The sequence below is a fragment of the Periplaneta americana genome, chromosome 2 (genome assembly GCF_040183065.1).
Source record: "Periplaneta americana isolate PAMFEO1 chromosome 2, P.americana_PAMFEO1_priV1, whole genome shotgun sequence".
In the NCBI taxonomy this organism is placed as follows: domain Eukaryota; kingdom Metazoa; phylum Arthropoda; class Insecta; order Blattodea; family Blattidae; genus Periplaneta; species Periplaneta americana.
In genome coordinates, this window is record NC_091118.1 from 17305811 (window position 1) to 17327433 (window position 21623).

At 31.7% G+C, this 21623-nt stretch overlaps 1 protein-coding gene across 1 annotated transcript in view; it reads right to left on the reverse strand.

Moving 5' to 3' along the window:
• Window positions 1–21623, reverse strand: part of LOC138714401 (uncharacterized) — a 513148-nt gene that overhangs the window by 429508 nt on the left and 62017 nt on the right. The window contains exon 2 of the mRNA XM_069846610.1: window positions 13375–13446. The gene's annotated coding sequence lies outside the window, so the exon portion shown is untranslated. The remainder of the gene's footprint in view (window positions 1–13374; window positions 13447–21623) is intronic.

Sequence of the window (21623 nt, forward strand, 5' to 3'; positions counted from 1 at the left end):
CAGACTTCCACGCTGTGGTCAAATCTGGGGAGGTTCTGTTTGTGGTTGCATCTGGAGGAAGGAAGCGGCAGTGGAAGACATCGCCAGCATCATGCGAAGCAATTAGAAAGTCAGATAAGCAGATAGAGTGGCTGACAAACGCAGGATGTTTTGATGGTCGGCGTTTCGCTTCTCTGTCACATCACGCAGATGTGTTGCAGAAGTCTTATTAGCAAAATTTCTCTTTTTCTTTATTACAAGGTCTTTTTTCATGATCAAATTTCCCTCAAGTTAATATTGGCCCCAGATTTTTGCTACAATATATTTCGGGTACTGTTCTTGTTAATCCACTTATTCAACGACGACTAACAATCTAAAGTCGATGGACTGATGATAGCCATGGTACTTTCACCGATGTGAGTGCGAAAATATGCCACGACTCTTTGACTTATGAATAGTGACAGGCAAAATATGGCATTTCATGTTCCAAACCAAGCCTGCTAGCAATATAGGAACAAGGATTATCACGATTCCCGATGCGTAGAAAGAAATTAAAGTAAAAAATTTTCATATTTTCTAATGTTTGGTAAAATATTCATATTTCATAATATTTTGCTAAAATTTTTATATTTCATAATGTTTTGGTAAAATTTTCTTTTATTTCATAATGTTTCGGTAAAATTTTTATATTTCATAATGTTTTGGTAAAGTTTTGATATTTAATAATGCTTTGATATAATTTTTATACTTCATAATGTTTTGGTAAAATTTTCATATCCCATAATGTTTTGGTAAAATTTTTATAACTTATTTCATAATGTTTAGGTAAAGTTTTGATATTTAATAATGCTTTGATATAATTTTTATACTTCATAATGTTTTGGTAAAATTTTCATATCCCATAATGTTTTGGTAAAATTTTTATAACTTATTTCATAATGTTTAGGTAAAGTTTTGATATTTAATAATGCTTTGATATAATTTTTATACTTCATAATGTTTTGGTAAAATTTTCATATCCCATAATGTTTTGGTAAAATTTTTATAACTTATTTCATAATGTTTAGGTAAAGTTTTGATATTTAATAATGCTTTGATATAATTTTTATACTTCATAATGTTTTGGTAAAATTTTTATAACTTATTTCATAATGTTTAGGTAAAGTTTTGATATTTAATAATGCTTTGATATAATTTTTATACTTCATAATGTTTTGGTAAAATTTTTATAACTTATTTCATAATGTTTTGGTAAAGTTTTGATATTTAATAATGCTTTGATATAATTTTTATACTTCATAATGTTTTGGTAAAATTTTCATATCCCATAATGTTTTGGTAAAATTTTTATAACTTATTTCATAATGTTTAGGTAAAGTTTTGATATTTAATAATGCTTTGATATAATTTTTATACTTCATAATGTTTTGGTAAAATTTTTATAACTTATTTCATAATGTTTAGGTAAAGTTTTGATATTTAATAATGCTTTGATATAATTTTTATACTTCATAATGTTTTGGTAAAATTTTTATAACTTATTTCATAATGTTTAGGTAAAGTTTTGATATTTAATAATACTTTAATAAAATTGTTATATCTCAAAACGTTTTGGTAAAATTTTTATGTTTCATAATGTTTTGGTTAAATTTTCATATTTCGTAATGTTTTCGTAAAGTTTTGATATTTAATAATGCTTTGATAAAATTTTTATACTTAAAATGTTTTGGTCAAATTTTCATATTTCATAATGTTTTGGTAAAGTTTTGATATTTAATATTACTTTGATAAAAAGTTTGTATCTCAAAATGTTTTGGTAAAATTTTCATATTTCGTAATGTTTTGGCTAAGTTCCGATATTTAATAAAGTTTTGATAAAATGTTTATATTTCAAAATGTTTTGGTAAAATATTCATATTTCATAATATTTTGCTTAAAGTTTTATATTTCATTATGTTTTGGTAAAATTTTTATAACTTATTTCATAGTGTTTTGGTAAAATTTTCTTTTATTTCATAATGTTTCGGTAAAATTTTTATATTTCATAATGTTTTGGTAAAGTTTTGATATTTAATAATGCTTTGATATAATTTTTATACTTCATAATGTTTTGGTAAAATTTTCATATCCCATAATGTTTTGGTAAAATTTTCATATTTCATAAGGCTTCGGTAAAATTTTTATTTTTCTTAATGCTTTAGTAAAATTTTCATATTTCATAATGTTTTGGTAAAATTTTCTTTTATTTCATAATGTTTCGGTAAAATTTTTATATTTCATAATGTTTTGGTAAAGTTTTGATATTTAATAATGCTTTGATATAATTTTTATACTTCATAATGTTTTGGTCAAATTTTCATATTTCGTAATGTTTTGGAAAAATTTTCATATTTCATAAGGCTTCGGTAAAATTTTTATTTTTCTTAATGCTTTAGTAAAATTTTCATATTTCATAATGTTCTGGTAAAATTTTTATAACTTATTTCATAATGTTTAGGTAAAGTTTTGATATTTAATAATACTTTAATAAAATTGTTATATCTCAAAACGTTTTGGTAAAATTTTTATGTTTCATAATGTTTTGGTTAAATTTTCATATTTCGTAATGTTTTCGTAAAGTTTCATATTTAATAATGCTTTGATAAAATTTTTATACTTCAAAATGTTTTGGTCAAATTTTCATATTTCATGATGTTTTGGTAAAGTTTTGATATTTAATATTACTTTGATAAAATTTTTGTATCTCAAAATGTTTTGGTAAAATTTTCATATTTCGTAATGTTTTGGCTAAGTTCCGATATTTAATAAAGTTTTGATAAAATTTTTATATTTCAAAATGTTTTGGTAAAGTTTTGATATTTAATAATGCTTTGATATAATTTTTATACTTCATAATGTTTTGGTAAAATTTTCATATCCCATAATGTTTTGGTAAAATTTTCATATTTCATAAGGCTTCGGTAAAATTTTTATTTTTCTTAATGCTTTAGTAAAATTTTCATATTTCATAATGTTCTGGTAAAATTTTTATAACTTATTTCATAATGTTTTGGGTAAGTTTTGATATTTAATAATGCTTTAATAAAATTGTTATATCTCAAAACGTTTTGGTAAAATTTTTATGTTTCATAATGTTTTGGTTAAATTTTCATATTTCGTAATGTTTTCGTAAAGTTTTGATATTTAATAATGCTTTGATAAAATTTTTATACTTCAAAATGTTTTGGTCAAATTTTCATATTTCATGATGTTTTGGTAAAGTTTTGATATTTAATATTACTTTGATAAAATTTTTGTATCTCAAAATGTTTTGGTAAAATTTTCATATTTCGTAATGTTTTGGCTAAGTTCCGATATTTAATAAAGTTTTGATAAAATTTTTATATTTCAAAATGTTTTGGCAAAATATTCATATTTCATAATATTTTGCTTAAAGTTTTATATTTCATAATGTTTTGGTAAAATTTTTATAACTTATTTCATAGTGTTTTGGTAAAATTTTCTTTTATTTCATAATGTTTTGGTAAAGTTTTGATATTTAATAATGCTTTAATAAAATTGTTATATCTCAAAACGTTTTGGTAAAATTTTTATGTTTCATAATGTTTTGGTTAAATTTTCATATTTCGTAATGTTTTCGTAAAGTTTTGATATTTAATAATGCTTTGATAACATTTTTATACTTCAAAATGTTTTGGTCAAATTTTCATATTTCATATTGTTTTGGTAAAGTTTTGATATTTAATATTGCTTTGATAAAATTTTTATATCTCAAAATGTTTTGGTAAAATTTTCATATTTCGTAATGTTTTGGCAAAGTTTTGATATTTAATAAAGTTTTGATAAAATTTTTATATTTCAAAATGTTTTGGTAAAATTTTTATATTCCATAATGTTTTGGTCAAATTTTCATATTTAGTAATGTTTTGGCAAAGTTTTGATATTTCATAAAGTTTTGATAAAATTTTTATATTTCAAAATGTTTTGGTAAAATTTTTATTTTCATAATGTTTTGGTCAAATTTTCATATTTCGTAATGTTTTGGTAAAATTTTGATATTCGATAATGTTTTGATAAAATGTTTTCATTTCATGTTTTGGTAAAATTGTTATATTTCATAATGTTTTGGTAAAAAATCGTATTTCATAATGTTTTGGTAAAGTTTTAATATTTAATAATATTTTGGTAAAATTTTCATTATTCTCACACTGTTTTGATAAAATTGTCATATTTCATAATAACAGTATTTTCAACTACTGACCAGTTTGGCTGGTTTTTAAGCAACATCCAACTTAAAAATTGTCATCATTAATAGATAAAATCGATAGCACAGAGAAATTATCTTCCATGTCGACAGTATGCAAGTATAACAGGTAAAATTTATCGACACACTTGTAAAAAGTTTATAACTTGCAGACTTACGCCAAAAATCGGGACAAAAGCCTATTTATTAAAGCAAAAAGTAGGGATAATCCCGATTATTCGGGACGTATGGTCACCCTAATCATGGAGAAATGGAAGAACACCGACAAAAACTACAGCAGCTTTGAATTTTAAGATCACGATTGTCATGTTCAACGGAGCTGGGAATTGAATCGGTGTTCTCCGACACAAGAGTCTAATGCGCTAAGTCACCAAGATGGCGACGATGGCGAATGTGTATTTTGTGTACTCGTCTGTCATCTGTCTTCTTGCCATGTCCCTGATCAATAACTGTAATTACCAATATTACGAACTCAGTGAAGCGCTAGTTGTCGCCATATGCCACAGACGTAATATCCCTCACATTAATCAAGATGGCGCAGCTTTGTGTAGCTAATGAGCTCCACTGACCCGCGAAATGCTTCGACTCGTGTATCAGACTCAGCGTCACGTGTAAGTTATACCCTAGATCATATATGTAACAGATAGGTCATCGCGATGATAAAATCGTTTGCACTTTGAAGAGAACAACCGCCAGGATCGCCACCCACCACGAGATGGCAGTACAGTCGCTAATAATAATAATGATTTATTTTAGCTGGCAGAGTTAAGGCCGTAAGGCCTTCTCTTCCACTCAACCAGCAAAAAGTGTATATACATATGCATGAACTTACAAAGAATCCAACAATTTGATTTAGATGAGAGTTACATGTATACAAAAGTTATTTACAAATTAAACAACAAAATACTATGAACTATTAATTAAACACTGAAATAAACTGTGTAGCAGAATTAAACTAAAATACATAGAATGTTAATATATTTCAAATAACATTAGATAATAGAAAGAGATTATTATGAGACAATTTTGAAAATACAGTACAATCAGGATGATGTCTAAAGAAAAAAGTAACAATGTAGTCAGTGATAGTTTAAATCAGTATGATTGGAGTGAAATGCTAATAAGGTTATCTTTTAAGCTGTTCTTAAAGGTGTTTGTTGTCTTGCAGCCCCTAATACTTTGTGACAAGGAATTCCATTGACGCGAGGTGGATACTGTAAAAGATGATGAATAACAAGATGTTCTATGAAGAGGTATACTTAGCGTGCCACAGATAAGTGATCTGGTATTTACGTCGTGGTTAGAGTATAGATAAGAGAAACGAGACGAAAGGTAATTTGGTGTTGAGGTGTGCAGAATTCGAAAGAGTAAAGACAAAGAGTGTAAAGTTCTACGTTCTTTAAGTCGGAGCCACGAGAGACTTGCGAAGGACGGTGATATGTGATCATATCGTCGGATGTTGCACACGTATCTGGCGCACATATTCTGAGCTCGCTGTAACTTGACTGACAATTCAGAACTTAGGTCACTTAACAAAACGTCACAATAATCGAAGTGCGGCGTTACTAGGGTTTGCACTAGGGTAAGTTTTAGTTGCTGGGGCAAGAAGTTTCTCAAGCGACTCAAACAGTGAATAGAGGAACAGATTTTTTTATCGTTTCTTTAACTTGAAAATTCCAACTTATATTATTATCAAAAAAGAAGCCAAGATTTTTTACGACAGATGAATAAGGGATTAGCGTGTTGTTAAGGGTAACAACTGAAAGATTACTGTTATTAAGGGAGTTAACTAAACGCTTATGTCCAATAATTATGGCTTGACGCAATTCAAATGGGAATTATGACGTGACTCCTTATGTAACAACTAGATGGCAGCGTAGTAAGCCTGACAAAAGTTGTTAACTTCAGAACCTATAAGCAAATACCTTACTACAGAGTGATTTATACAGAACTGACGCATTTCTTTCTTTAATTATTCCGTTGGAAATTCATTCAATGACCCAATTTTAGCACCAAATTAAGCAGAATGTTCTGGAGTCTCGATTTCTTGTCACTAGATGCGCTGATGTTTATGTTTTATTCCTATTGTTGGCAGCCTAAAGCCATATAGGGTTACGGTTGTTCATCAGCTACAGAAACCAGATAAGGATAAAAGATTGAAGGATAAAAGATTGAATTATCGTCGTTGGTTTCAGGCGTTCATTGTGCAAAATCCTGCCATATTGTCCATCACATGGTTCACAGATGAAGCATGGTTCCATTTATCCGGTTATGTGAACTCACAGAACTCACGCCATTGGGCCATCGAAAATCCACATGTCATGCATGAAGCACCTATGCACCCGGTTAAAATCGGAGTTTGGTGCGCAATATCCGCACAGAGAATAGTGGGGCCAATTTTTTTTTAACCAGACTGTGAACACTGCAGAGTACCGACTGATTTTCATGGAGTTTGTTGAGCAACTGGACGATGTAGAGCTGAGTCAAGGATTTTTTCAGCAAGACGGCGCTACATCCATACATCAAATGAATCCATGGAACTAATTGCAAGTTTCTTTGACGACCGAATAATTTCCAGGAACCTGTGGCCACCGAGATCTCCGGATTTGACAACGCCGGACTTCTTTCTATGGGGTTACTTAAAAGACAGGGTTTACGCCACACGTCCCCAGAGATTGGACGATCTGAAGCACAACATCACACAGGAGATTCAAGCTATTGACAACAGAGTCCTCCAACGAGTGGCCAGTAACATGGAACGACGTGTTGAGTTGTGCCTTATGCAGGATGGAGGACATTTTCAACATTTGCTATAAACGTAAATAATCTCCCAAAATTCCTCTACATTTTAGGTATAATAAGTTGTCGCTAGCACAATTCGTTTTGAAACAATTAATGAAAGAAATGTGTCAGTTCTATATAAATCACTCTGTATAATAATACCGGACAGCTAGCAATTTTACGTGCGAACGACGCTGGTGCTGCTACCTAGGCGGCCGTTGTGGCGATACTCGCGAAACAAGCTGTAATCAACTGCAATGTATATTGTTGCTGGGCTAGTTAATAGTTTTATTAATTAGTGCTGTGTTAAAATGTCAGGGTGTATGTATGCTGTTTATAATTGCTACAAAATTACAGCATTACAAATTGCTCCAAATCGTACTTTCGATTTCCGACAGTTCATAAAACGTAAGTCACCAACATTCTATGTATGTATTTATTTACACTGCAAGTGGGCAAGCACCCGGTGGCAGTGGTATATACAATATTAACAATACACAGTTAAAATGATAAGCAATACACAATAAAATTTACAATACATAATAAAATTTACAACACATATACAATTTTATACCCAATACAATAAGAATACACAATACAATTTAACACAATAATAATAAAACATAAAATAAAACACCTAATTTTACAACACAACCTACATAATTATGTATAGGTCCTACATAATTTTCAATAGTCTTTCACTTTACTCTCATCTCATTCCCTGTAGTGGCACTATGACGCATTTCACTGACACTTTAGCACACATTTCACTGACACTCTGTAACACATTTCACTGACACTATAGAACACATTTCATTGACGCTATAAATTATCACTGATCGGAACTGTTCACTGCACTGTAAAACCATAACTTCACTGACTCACCTCGCTTCACTGATACAACAGTTCAAATAAGTCAAATAATTACATCCTTATGCATACTTATAAACAGAACTACATTTAAACTAAACATTTCTAGTCTAAGGCCCTCTTACACGCTATTTTTAAATAATTTACAATTCAAACCAAGGAAGTAAACTCGTCAGGCTAGATAAATACATGCCACCTTAAAAAATTAAATGTTGAATGTCACCTTAATTTTAATTTTCACTTTATACACAACTCTTTAAATTATTCTTGAATCTCCTTAAGGAAGGACAGCCCTCAAAGACCGCTGCAGGTAGGTCATTCCAATCATTTATAGTTCTATTTAAAAATGAGAATTTACCTACATCCGTTTTCTGTTTCCTACATTTGATTTTAAAATCATGATCGTTCCTACCATAGTACGTTGGCTTTTCTAACCGAGCCGTTATGTCTACCCATGCTTTCTGACCTAGATGTGCTCTATACAATGATGTTATTAAAATATAGTAGGCCTAATTCCTTGTATTCTTTGTATTGATAGAAAAATAGAAATTGGCTGTTTTATCTAGACCTAATAAATGAATAGAAGTTAAAATGTATCGGAAATCTTAAGGTTTTATCAAATTGAGTTTTTTTGTTGTCCTAATTTACTAATTATTACAAGCATCAGATTACTATCAATTTTATTTTTGCAGTTGTCAGCAATGCGTATGTAAAGCATTATTGTAAATTCATTCCTAATATCAGAATTGATTTTGTCTCACTAAACCAAAGAAAAAATATAACAATTAATTACGGAAAGTAATATGAAGTATGCAATATTTCTCATAATATGCTGCTTTGATATAAGATAATAATTTTACATTAAATATTATTCAACATTCCTTAAGTATTTCATATATAATTCCACATTAGTAACTCACGTTTTAAACAATAGTCAGAATCCCGCTATGTTAATATTTGTATTTGTGGACGTAATTCCTTCCCCCTCCGCTAGATGTCAGGCCCGCGATATTTCGCACTCACGCCAATACTGTTAGTATACAGCTGTCCGGCATTATTATAGTAAGGTATTTGATATAAGGCCGACCTATCTATCTATATATGATCTAGGGTTATACCCAGAGAAATTTGCTGCTTTACTAAAAAGCGCGGCAGTGTGATCATTTCAAATCCAAAAACTTGTTCTTCGTCATTATCTGCTGTTTAGGTATATGTCATCGTTGGAGATACGTTATCTAGTTTTCGAAACCATAGATCAGCAAAATACAGTTTTTTCAACAGACAGAAGCAAAAAAGAGATGAAGATATCGTAATTTTAAACTCGCAAAATAACGTGAAATGTTGTTTTTAACACGCATTTATTTGAAATTTGTCTTTTTCAAGAGAAATTTCATTTTTCCTTTTTAAAGTCTCCAAAAGATATACAGTGAAACCCAGTATCGGGAATGAAACTACAATTGTGTTGGTTTGATTGTTTTATTTTTGTTTCGGTTTACAAATGGAAAGTATGAGTCTCTTAGATTCCGCTAGAGGTCTCGCATTAAATTTAACAAGGCGGAGTCTTCTCGTTAATTGCTTCATAATCCCTCCCTCATTCCATGAGGCCTAGTCTACAGACAACAATGCAATTGATAGTCGAAACGATTCACACATCAATATGACGCCAATGAGATGTTTGTTATTGTATAGCTCAACTGATGAATTTTTATGATTCTAAATTGAATTAATCTACTTTATATTAGTTGCACAAATTTGTATAGATTAATGAAAGTATGCTTGTAAATTGAATTAATGTGCTTACTTTGTATTGTATAAGTTTGTATACTTTTGGCCGATGAACTGTATATATATACTTTAAATTGAATAGTAATCTGTATAGCTCTATTGATAAATTGCTTGTGTTTGTAATTTGTAGTTTGCATGATATGTATTATCAATCTCTGTATATCACAACTGATTGAATTGTTTATGCCTTAAATTTAATTAACTTACTTGTTTTGTATTATACATATAGCTCAACTGATGAATGATCGTTTGCGTTTGTAAATGTAATAATCTGATTGGCTATGTATTGTATATTTTTAGTAGAGCCATCGATGTAGCTCAGTCGGCAGACTCGCTGGGCTGCTGATCCGGAGCTGCGTTCGGGCTTGGGTTGGATCCTCCTTTGGTCTCATTGAATGGTTTCTTCCGAGGTTTTCCCCAGCCGTGGGACAGAAGCCGGATGGTCTATGGCGAGTCCTTGGCATCAACCCCTTTGATTTGATTACCTGGTTGGGTTTTTCCGAGGTTTTCCCCAACCAAAAGGCAAATGCCGGGTAATCTTTTGGCGAATCCTCGGACCTCACCTCATCATTGTAGAAAATTACTAAATTGTAAAACTGTAAAAATTGTAAAATATTGTAAAAGTTGGTAAAAATTGTAATTGTAATATTGTAAAATTTTGACTTGTTCCACATCTTAAAGCTTCATTGCTCATGTAAGATCTATGGAATACAATAAATGAATGAATTAATTAATTAATTAATTAATGATAAGGCATTAAGAGAGATGGGTTTATTTTGCAATTAAAACCACAGTTAAGTACTTTAGAATTACAAAATTGGTATTTATTTATCATTTCAATGTGAGATTCAACAAATCTGTGTTGTCATTTGTTATCGGTAATCGAGTCGTCTTTTTGCGGCGAGAAGCAGCTACAATATATGCACGCAACAATGCAAATTTTTCAGTCATATTTCAGTAACTCACATATTCCCGGCACGTTTCCGTTACAGAAGGGATATAGATGTTCCTTTGTTTACTTTATTTTTATCGCTAGGGAAAACTCTACAGTGTGATAAGGGCAGAAAACTCGCCAGCGCGGGAGTTACCAACAGACCGTGAACCTACTTCGCAGTAATGCAACTCTGCAAATTAAATAAAAATGAAACATCTGAAGCACAAAAAAAAATTACGTGAGGATGTCAACATCTGTTCACTTTCCCGAGCTTGTGTTTTATGTAACTGTTCAACGTACCGAGATCTAGGCGGGAATAGCGAAAACATACACAAAAGAATCTAACTAAAAGTGAAAACACGGCATTTCACACTTCATACACAAAAACTACGACTCCAATACAGTAAAATGAGAAATAGAACAAAACAAGGGAGCATCTAGTTTTAATTATTTCGGAAGGGAGATATTTTATATGTACTTCGAGAGTGGTCATAAACTTCAGCACTAATTTCTCTATGATTATTATTTACAACGATTTAAAAAAATACTTGACCAGTGCAAGAATCGCAAGAAGAATCTTTCTAGCAATTGTCTACAAATCAAGACGGACTTGCATGTTTTTCTTATAAACACAAGCAAATAAGTTATTAGCGAGCATTAATAATGTTTCGCATATATACTGTACACAGGGTGTCTCTAAATTAGACCGACAAAATTAGAGAGCAAACATGGGTACGACGCTTCGTTTCAGTGCAAGAAGGAATTACAGGTCGGAATAAAGTCAGTAGGTATGTGCAAATAACAAGCGATTCTGTGTCACATCGAAAAATCGAAAAAAGAGAGGAGAATTGGGAGGACAAATTTAAAAGGTACGCAAAATGCGTCCTTGCAAGGGGTCGGGGGGCTGTAACAAACTAAATATGTGAGCTCCAAGCCTGTTGGCCACTAGTCTCACTCCGGTTTACGCTTCTCCACTGAAGGATTTCTAGAAAATTTTGAAGGGGAAAGTCGAAAATGGAGTAACCTCTTAGATACCACATAATTATTTCATTGGAGTGTTGGGAAGGTAAAAGAATTGTTATGTATTGTATTGTATAGTATTGTATTGTATTGTATTAATTATGTTTCGCTCCTTAGCAATATAGTGATTTTGTATTTTTGTATCGCACTGGTTGAGTGGAAGAGAAGGCCGAATGGCCTTAACTCTGCCAGTTAAAATAAACCATTATTATTATTATTATTATTATTATTATTATTATTATTATTATTATACGCTGTGTCACATGATTCTGTGTGTTAATCCAAACAGAAAAACAAAACCAACGACACATTAAACTGTTCTGAACATTACAACAGAATTAGTGCAGTACAAGTACTAAACTATGTAGACGAATAACACGGATAACAAGAGGTCGTACCAGTGTAAGTAAACAAACGCGCTGTAATCGATACCAAATGATACTGGGCTCCGGACGTAAACAAACAGAGTGATAGTAGTAATGACACACCCCTCTTGGACTGAAAATAGTGATTATCCGTTCCCGCTTCTTGCAATGAAACGAAGCGTCGCAGTCCATGGGTTCCTTAACAAAATATGCTTCCACGAAGGCTATCTATCTGCTCCCTAATTTTGTCGGTCTAATTTAGAGACATCCTGTATAGTGTAACATCTTGAAATTCGAATAATTACGAACTTAACTAAGAATTTCAGTGAATAAATATATGCAGATATGGATTAATCATAGTGAATAATATCGAATGTTCAAAACTAGTATTTTTTTAAATAATAATAATAATAATAATAATAATAATAATAATAATAATAATAATAATTTTGTTTGAACGATAATAATGGTACAATTTTGGTTTACTCCCGATTAAGCCATTATTATTATTATTATTATTATTATTATTATTATTATTATTATTATTATTATTGTTATTATTATTATTGTTATTTTCCAAAGTCCCCCTGAAACGATAAAAATTTACTGAGACATAATATACCGCGATTTTTAATAAACGTCGGTGTAGGCAATGGATTGTTAGAAATACGGGTAGTCATAGGGAAACAAAAGACAGACAATATCTATGTAGAGAAGAAATTAATGTTCTTTTATTGAAACAAAAAATAGTCTTGTCTAATATCGTCTAGTTTTAAGACCCACGAGTTACTAAAGCACATTTTGTATCGTGTTGGCTACAATGTTTTACCTATGATCGTATATATATATATATATATATATATATATATATATATATATATATATATGAAAATTATTTTTAAAATGCAGGAAAAAAAATTTATAATAATTTGTAGTTCATTTGAGTCGGTCAAACCCTGTTTGAATGTATGCAGAGTCGTTGCCAAGGAACAAGATTGTGTACGCAGAGCTCATTTGTTTTATTGTGGTAAAACGAATAGTGTGTTATAGAAGTATGGTATACGTTGCTACGGAATCTTACTATAGAACAATAAAGTCAACGTTTTGCAATGTAGAAGTGTCAAGTGAAGTTCTTCTTTTGCAACATCAGTAAATAAACGTTAATTAATGATTTATTTTGTTCATAACCTTTCGAAATTATACTCATTGTCAGCCTATCTCAATATTCAGGCCGAAACAATAGTAAATATTGACCACTGCTTTCTTGAAGTCAATATCGTTAGGATGAATGGAAATCCTATACCCTTCTGTGTACATTACTCTGAATAAATATGTAAGAGAGTTCTTAAACAAGTCGATAATAATCTTCAGCTTACCTTGAACTCACAACGACTCTGCCTGGAGTAGGGCGGTCGACATCGCTTGAAGACAGCTTGAAACTGGATGCACTGGAAAGAGAAACAAGTTTTAATTATGTGAATGGATTTTATTTCAATACCTGTGCAATATCCTCGAATATTTAATTTTCACGAGTGTCTGTAATGAAGATTATACACGTGTTACGTACAACGTTTTATGCAATTCTAGCATTAAAAATAACCATTATAAATTTACAAAATGTAATGTTATAACGTAGTATAGACATGAGTACTGGATATAACGTTAATATATTGCATGGTTGCTAAGTAACCGATTTTAAGACAATGTTATTTTGTTATTGCTTTGAACCTTTTTCTTACAGGTACGTTGTATAAAATTATGTTGCGAAGGCGGTGATGACATCATGGAATACTAGTTGCTAGGCAACCTTTTCTGGTACCAGTGCCAGAATTAGGTCAATTATTGTGTACGATTTATAGCGTCATAACAAGCATAAACATAGGATTGCATAAAACATATTTTAATACACGAATCATATATTTTATATATTATATATGTCACGTTTCTTATACAGGAAGCTCAAAGAACCAATATTTACAAAGACAGGTCTGAAACAAGGATGTACGCTATACCCTACTTTATTTCTTGTAGTGTTGGGCTGGGTAATAAGTAATAAATGTAGTTGGGTTTTTCAGACCCTAAAAGTGTATGTTCAGGCGACTAAAACAGGCTCTAAATTATAAAAAAAAGGCTGGTAAAATAATAAAATAGGTACATTTACTTCCGCTTTGAACAAGCTGCATAGGAGAGGTATAATCTACAAATGAGCCGTTCAGAGCAGAAGTGGTGTAAGTCAAAAATGGGTAATGAGGGTTAAAGTAAACATTCTGTAAAATACAGCGCAAAGTAGCAATTAGCAAAGTAGCAATTGGTAGTCAGTGGATAGCAAGAAGGGCATATTAATTGCTACTTTGCGCTGTATTTTACAGAATTTTTACTTTAAACCACATTACCCAATTTTGACTTACACCACTTTTGCTCTGAACGGCTCAAATCTTCCCTTCGCAGGATGATGATGATGATGATGATGATGATGATGATGATGATCTGATGACTGCGACATTGATGTTGATGATGATGATGATAATAATAATAATAATAATAATAATAATAATAATAATAATAATAATAATATGTTCATAAATATTTAATACACAAAGAATTATATAATTGGGAGACCGGAGGGAAAAAGACCTTTAGGGAGGCCGAGACGTAGATGGGAGGATAATATTTAAATGGATTTGAGGGAGGTGGGGTATGATGATAGAGACTGGATTAATCTTGTACAGGATAGGGACCGCTGGCGTGCTTATGTGAGGGCGGCAGTGAACCTTCGGGTTCCTTAAAAGCCATTTGTAAGTAAGTAAGTAAGTAAGTAAGTAACAAAGAATTATAATCTTTGTTGTCAAACGTTTCTGAAAACATAAAATTCTGCGCGATAAAAGACCACAGTAATACTAGCACCACAGAGTATGCATTCAGGTTCTTCTCTGAGGTAGGTTATAGGTATACAATGTCGGGAATTTTTATTCCATTAAATCCATGCCGTTGGAAACATGGCCTGATCAAATTTCCATTACAAAGCTTTATACGCTCTTTGCTATTATGAGCGGAACAGCATTTTTTTTATCACTGGGGACAGAATAATCCTGATTCCGCCAGGGTCACATCCAACATGGCCTCTACAGCACGTATGTGGAGAAAATGAGTCTGCTATCAGAAAACACCCTAAACTGTGTTAAAGCCAATACCACGCAGCACAATAACGCTTGTTTCCCGATATTTGACTAAAATTATTATTGTATTTTAGAGTTCAGATGTTTTATGTGTTCACGGTAATTGGGTTACCATAGCAACAATAACGTCAAGTTCCCAGGTATAATGTATGGGAATAACAGAGAAACTGTAATGGAATTGAAACTTACATACGAGGCTGTATTCATAAGTTCTTCCCTACATGGAAAAAGTTTATGCATCTCAAAATAATATTTTATTTACTCATGATAATCAATGGAGACCGGCAAAATACGAAGAAATCTTTGCCGAAATATGGCAATATAGGACTGTTTACCTGGCGCTTAAAATTTTAAAAGGAAAGGGCATCAATATGTGATAAAATGGCTAAATGTCGACCTGGTTGGCGAGTTGGTATAGCGCTGGCCTTCTATGCCCAAGGTTGCGGGTTCGATCCCGGGCCAGGTCGATGGCATTTAAGTGTGCTTAAATGCGACAGGCTCATGTCAGTAGATTTACTGGCATGTAAAAGAACTCCTGCGGGACAAAATTCCGGCACATCCGGCGACGCTGATATAACCTCTGCAGTTGCGAGCGTCGTTAAATAAAACATAAGATAAGATACAAGTTAGACCTTTTTAATAGGGAAGCATGGAAAGTAAACATGTGATGTTTGTAAGGAATGAAGTATTAAATATTCTTAAGTCCTTTATTCTGTGTGTGCTCGATTCAAAAAGTATTTATTTATTTATTTATTTATTTATTTATTTATTTATTTATTCTGGTGTAGTTAAGGCCATCAGGCATTCTCTTCCACAACACCAGGACATTTGGTAACGCTCTATAATCCAGTCAGGAGTCTTATTTGACTTTAACCGTTTTACAAGATTGTAGAGAATTGTTTCCGCTTTCAGAATATATAAAAATCTCATTTTCACAAAAGAAAAATTGACTTAAGACCTTTTTCCTCCCGGCCACAGATATAATTTTCCGCCCAAAATCCGCAAATTTATGAAGAATGAAAGTTAAAATTAAAACTTGTATACCCCTTCTCCGAAAATAGAACAATTAAAATGGATACACTTTCAGTGTAGTTACAAATGATATAGACCTACCATTTTAAAGAGGGAAAACCAAATAATATGTTGGAAAAATAAAAATAATAAACCCAAATTTTTACCTAAAATCCATTTTCTCTTCCTCCTTAAAAAGATAATAATTCGACTTTGCCAGGAGATAATTGGAAAACTACGAAATACTTGTCAGGATAGCCGATCCTTGGGATGGAAACCTAGACCTCTCGAACACACGACAAGCGTGCTAACTACACCACAGTGCTCGGTTTGGACATATTTCATTGTGATACTTCAATAATTGGAACCAAGGACCATGTCCATGAGCTGAGACAAAGAGTTTTCACTTTCTACCGCATAGCGTTGACTTCCTAACTGGCATGAAAAAAAGTTTCAGATCGAAGAAAAAGCAGAATATAGGGAAATCGAGGCAAATGAGGAGCCGGTAGGAGAGACCTCAAGCTGGCAGACGAGACATGAATGAATTATGAATCTTGGTCGTAAAATATTCATGGATTTCATTCAATCATCTAGTCCACAGAAGCGCGGGAAATCGGTCACTTGCCATTGGTCAGTGAGCAGTCATTGCAGTCCAGATATAGCACGCCGTCTCCTAGCAACACCGGCCACAAACATAGCCGATATTCCAAGAACTCAAACCGCTGTTCTGTGTGTTCAATACCCTCATTCAACATTTATTCTCTCTGTTTGATTTATGGGAACTGGCTTAATGTAAATTCTACGTCAATAAGACACCAAAGAAAAGTTGTTTTCATGGTAGGCCTAGAAATAACTGTAATTAGCTTTCTGCTTGACATTAGATATCGTCGAAGCAAATTGCTTCCCACATAAAACCGACATTTTTAGCATCACAATGATAAAAAACAAAAACATTACGACAATCTGGAACGATAAACGCTAAAAAAAAACACATTTTATATTTTTAGGGACTGAATCAATACTGTAAAGTGCATCACAAGCTGCCAAAATAACAGGAGGAATCGTATTTTCTAATCGATCTTTCAATGACGCTATATAAACTATCTATATATATAATTTGAACTGGTAATGGAAATTACGGGAAAACGGCTGAACGGATTTTAATAAATTACCCCTCATTTTGAAGCTTGGAATTCAAAGTTTTTCAGAAAAATAGTAGTTTTCAGTGAAATGTCAATTTTTCAACATAATTTTCCTATTTTCAAAAATCCATCTGTCGTCAGTTTTGAGAACTAGCTAATTCCATTTCAGAATAAAACATAACACACACTACAGTAAACAATATTATACGAAGGCCATGATCTGCAAGAATGCTGACATATTTAGAGCTCAAATTAAATTGGTTATTAAAAACTTAACTTACTAAAAATAATTTACTGGTTCGATTCTGTGGTGTGTAATTTTCTGGGTACAGCCGTGTATTGAATATTAAAAACTAGAAAAACTGAGGTGGTTTGATGACATTATTACCATTAGAAATAAAATATTATTGTAGTTTTAAAAATCAAATATTTTTATAGTTATTTATCAAGTGGAGTTGGGTCTTTTTCATATATTTAATGGCGGTGTGGTGTAGATATTGTATGCGTGGTTCTCTTCAGTATTGGCTCGAGAGAGAGTATCTTTCATTATTATGGAAGCAAATAACTTTCAGAATGTCTGGTATTCTTCATTGAAAATAAATCTGAAAAATGTTTATTTGAACGTCTAATGAACTTAGTTTGCAGCATTTGCTGCACAAGCCACTAGTATTAATATATATATAGCGCCGATGAATTGCTGATAGCTAGGGGTGTGATTTTTTTGGTAATAACGAAATACGGCGGAATATTTAAAAACTTAATTCTATTCATACTTATTCTACAAGAAGATATGCTATTTCTGTCCCACTAACTGAATCAAATTGTAATACCGAATCTCGCCTGGGACATAGCTCTAATTTCGGCCCAAATTTAAACAATTCTTTTATCAATAACTATCCTCACCTACATTAATGATTGACTTTATATTTAAGAAGGAAATGTACAAATTATTTTTTCTACAATATTACGTAAAGTTGCATTTTACCCAATGTTATCAGTGCGTAAAATGAGCTTTTAAAACACTAGTGTGTAAAAAAGTAAGTAATCACTTTACGCACTGCTATTTATTTTACGCACTGCCAAAGAAAATGCAACATTCAATCTAGAAACTTAATTCAATTAGATATTAATGTATTACCTCGATCTTACATGACGTAAATATTGCACGCTAACACAAATAGGTAACTAATTTAACATTCATATTTACATTTTAGCCCGTATTAATCTCAAGTTACATCTGTAGTACTCGTTGCAACAAGATGTAGCTTTCAACGTTTTCTAACCGCTTTGTTGATTATAGACCGGTTTAGACGGCCATGAAATCGTGATCACGAACAAAACAGACTGTAATTCCAAGGATACATATTTCTTAATGCTTCTTAGTTTAGACGGCCGTGAAATAAAGATTTTATAACCTCTACAACTTGAAATATTTATTTAATGCAAATTTGTACTGTCGTAGAAAAAAACATTGCATGATACACATTCATAAAGTTATCTTTTTGGCACGAGTGTAAAGTATGTGAAACGAGGCGAGGCGTGCCAAAAAGAGAACCTTTGCGAAATTGTATCATAAATATGTATTTGCAAACATTTATCTAACAGAAAAATGGACTCGCAAGAATATTTCCTGCATTTTTAAATTGTAATTAATCGCATTTCATTTTTAACATACCTTGTTTAATATTAGTATATTATGTTAATATGTTAATGTAAATAATTTTACTTTTAAATTCTCAAAAACACTACCGAGTACAAGTTTTGGCTTTTTCGGGAGTGAAATAGCGTGTAAGAGGGCCTTAGACTAGAAATGTTTAGTTTAAATGTAATTCTGTTTATAAGTATGCATAAGGGTGTAATTATGTGACTTATTTGAACTGTTGTATCAGTCAAGCGAGGTGAGTCAGTGAAGTTATGGTTTTACAGTGCAGTGAACAGTTCCGATCAGTGATAATTTATAGCGTCAATGAAATGTGTTCTATAGTGTCAGTGAAATGTGTTACAGAGTGTCAGTGAAATGCGTCATAGTGCCACTAAAGTGAGTGAGATGAGAATAAAGTGAAAGACTATTGAAACTTATGTAGGACCTATACATATATTGTAAAATTAGGTATTTTAAGTTTTATTATTAACTAGCCGTACCCGTGCGCTCCGCTGCACCTGTTAGAAATAGATATAAAGTAATTACATAATTAAAATAGAACATTTGATCCAGGGAACAACTTTTAAAACAGCGCAACATAATCTGCTTGGCTCATTACCCATTTTTTTTTTTGCATTGCATTTATTGCATATATATTTTATGTATTTTAACACGATTCAATTGAGCATAGTTAAAATTTGAATTATAAAATAATGGATTGCTAAGCTAACGTACTATTCATCATCATCATCATCATTGGCGCTACAGCCCTTGGTGGGCCTGGGCCTCCCTTAGTAATTGTCGCCATCCGTCTCTATCTTGTGTAGCAGCCTTCCAATTCTTGCACCCCAACTTTCTGGCATCCTCTTCCACTCCATCAATCCATCGCAAGTGCGGTCGACCTCGTCTTCTCTGACCTCCCGGATTTGTTATTACAATTTTTTTGCAAGGTTCACTTGGGTCCATGCGTATTACATGTCCTGCCCACCTCAATCTGCTAGTTTTAACTGTATTGATTATATTTGGCTCTCCTAGAAGTCTATATAATTCATAGTTGCATCTCCTCCTCCAGAGACCTTCCTCAAATGTTGGGCCATAGATCCTTCGCAGAATCTTTCTTTCGAAAATCTCCAGTCTTTTTTCATCATTTTTGGAGATTGACCACGTTTCTGCCGCATATGTCAAAACTGGTCTCACTAATGTTTTAACGTACTATTACTGCATACTAAATCAATACACTCTCGTTGTTCGTTAATTCTCTGAGACTAAAATGAGTGTACATAAATATTATTTTAAGAAATACAGAAAACGAATGTACAAAAAAGCCTATCAAATTTTCTGTGCATAAGAAGCTATTTTAATCTTACCTGTCCTCGATTTACTCAGACGTTACTGTAATAACATTATAGCATTATGTCCATCTAGAGAAACTACACTTTCCAATGGTGAAATAATTAATTATACAAATCGGTTAATTTAGCTTCTGATATTACTTCATACAAACACAGAAACATTGTCTGTAGGCTATGTTTAATAGCTTTCGATTGTTGATGTCCAAGGCCCCTGTTTCGATTGTTGTTGTCCAAGGCCCCTTATAGACGAAGTCATTTGTTCTTAATTCATTGCACCGTCTTAGATGGCATTATTTTAATTTTAAAACTCATTCATCTCATTAAATATCAGTCCTATCAAAATTTTGTAAAGAATAAAACTTATCGGAAATCATTTGTAAAGAAACTTTTGTTATGTAACATTTTTCACAAAAATCAATAATAAGCGAGATATTTTGATTTATTTAATTCAGGCCTCCTTATAACCCCCCTTTTAAATAAAGTTTTGAATGCCATATAGCCTAAAATCTAAGTTACAACGAACTTAATTTATATTCCAATTTTCATATAAAGCGGTTCAGCCATTATCGCGTGAAAAGTTAACAAACATACAGACAGACATACAAACAAAAATTTCAAAAATGCAATTTTCGGTTTCAGGGCGGTTAATTATATATGTTAGGACCAATTATTTTTGGAAAATCGAAAATTACCAGAAAAATTTCGGCTACAGATTTATTATTAGTATAGATTGTTTATATTATGTATACCACTGCCACCAGATGCTTGCCCACTTGCAGTGTAAATAAATACATACAACTGATTATAAATTATGTAATTTTAAATGTTGTATAAAATTGCTTAATAAATTTATTATTATTATTATTATTATTATTATTATTATTATTATTATTATTATTATTATTATTATTATTATTCGCAAAAAATGACAAATCTCTCAAAGTAATATAGAAAATATGGGTGACATTTAAACGCAAAATGTCCCGAAATTTAATGATTTCAACGAAATAGTCTCATATTGACGAAATTAGTACCCTGGGCTACAAAGAAATGCCGAGTCGAAGTCGTTATCGATTTGAAATATTATCGTGTTACGAGAACGTCGCTGTATCTATGAAATAATTCTACAAACACGTCTGAACTGGCCTGAATTTTCTAAAGAGTTTTTATTGCATGCAAAGGAGAAATGTGTAGTTAAATGTTTACATTAGATTCAATTTTCAGTTCTGTATCTGTATTTACAATAACATTTTATATTTATATTTACATTTATAATAAAATTGTTATTGAATAACGGCCAAT